We start from the raw sequence: 823 nt of genomic DNA, 5'->3' as shown, positions 1-823 counted from the left end.
TCTTGTATCACTCTATTTCTCCTTTCTTTTTTTTTTTTCTCTTCTCCATACAAATATTTGAAGCAGTTGGTGAACGATGTCACTTCTGGTCAAATGTCCTGAAAAGATGAATCTGTTTGCCTTGGGGAAACAATGTTCTATTACATGGAGACCGTTTACTTCTCTGCTATTGTGCTTTACAACTTGCAAGAGCTGTCTCTGCAGATAATAAGATTTTCACTCTGTGGGGTCATTTAAGTTATGGTATCTTCTGTCAGTGTTGGCACTTGAGAGCTTTAATACTGCCAAAGTTGCAAAGGAGCACTTTAAGCAGAAGAGACAGAGAATGCTAGCCATTTTCTTGTTCAACTTTGAAAAGTGTTCTTTTTCAGAGAGAAACCAGCTATATAGGATGTCACTAGGCAACTGATCAAACCAGAAATTGATGGAAGATTAAAAAAAAATATTTCTGGCCACATTCACACTCAAAAGACTTATTAGGAAAACCTCTGTTTAATGATTTTTTTTAACAGTTAAATTCATCAGCCAGTGATTTCAGGAGAAGCCAATGAAATGCTAAAGGATCATACTCTACTCATTTTCAATTAGTGATCCTAACAATCAAGTTTGTTGTTAGAATCTCTACAATATATGATTAAAAATAGTCCGAGTGTGCTAAAAAATGAAGGCGTGATTCTGTGGTTAGGAATTTGGATAGTGTTCCAAACTGATTCATACAAATCGCATTGCTGGATCAGGACATCAGAAAGAACAATACGTCAATTTTGTGAGCAACAGGAGGCTTTTAAAGACATATCATCAGACCACATGACTAATAACTTCT

The sequence above is a fragment of the Apaloderma vittatum genome, unplaced genomic scaffold (assembly GCF_000703405.1).
Source record: "Apaloderma vittatum isolate BGI_N311 unplaced genomic scaffold, ASM70340v1 scaffold28303, whole genome shotgun sequence".
NCBI classification, from domain to species: domain Eukaryota; kingdom Metazoa; phylum Chordata; class Aves; order Trogoniformes; family Trogonidae; genus Apaloderma; species Apaloderma vittatum.
Note: the sequence above shows the minus strand (reverse complement) of the source record.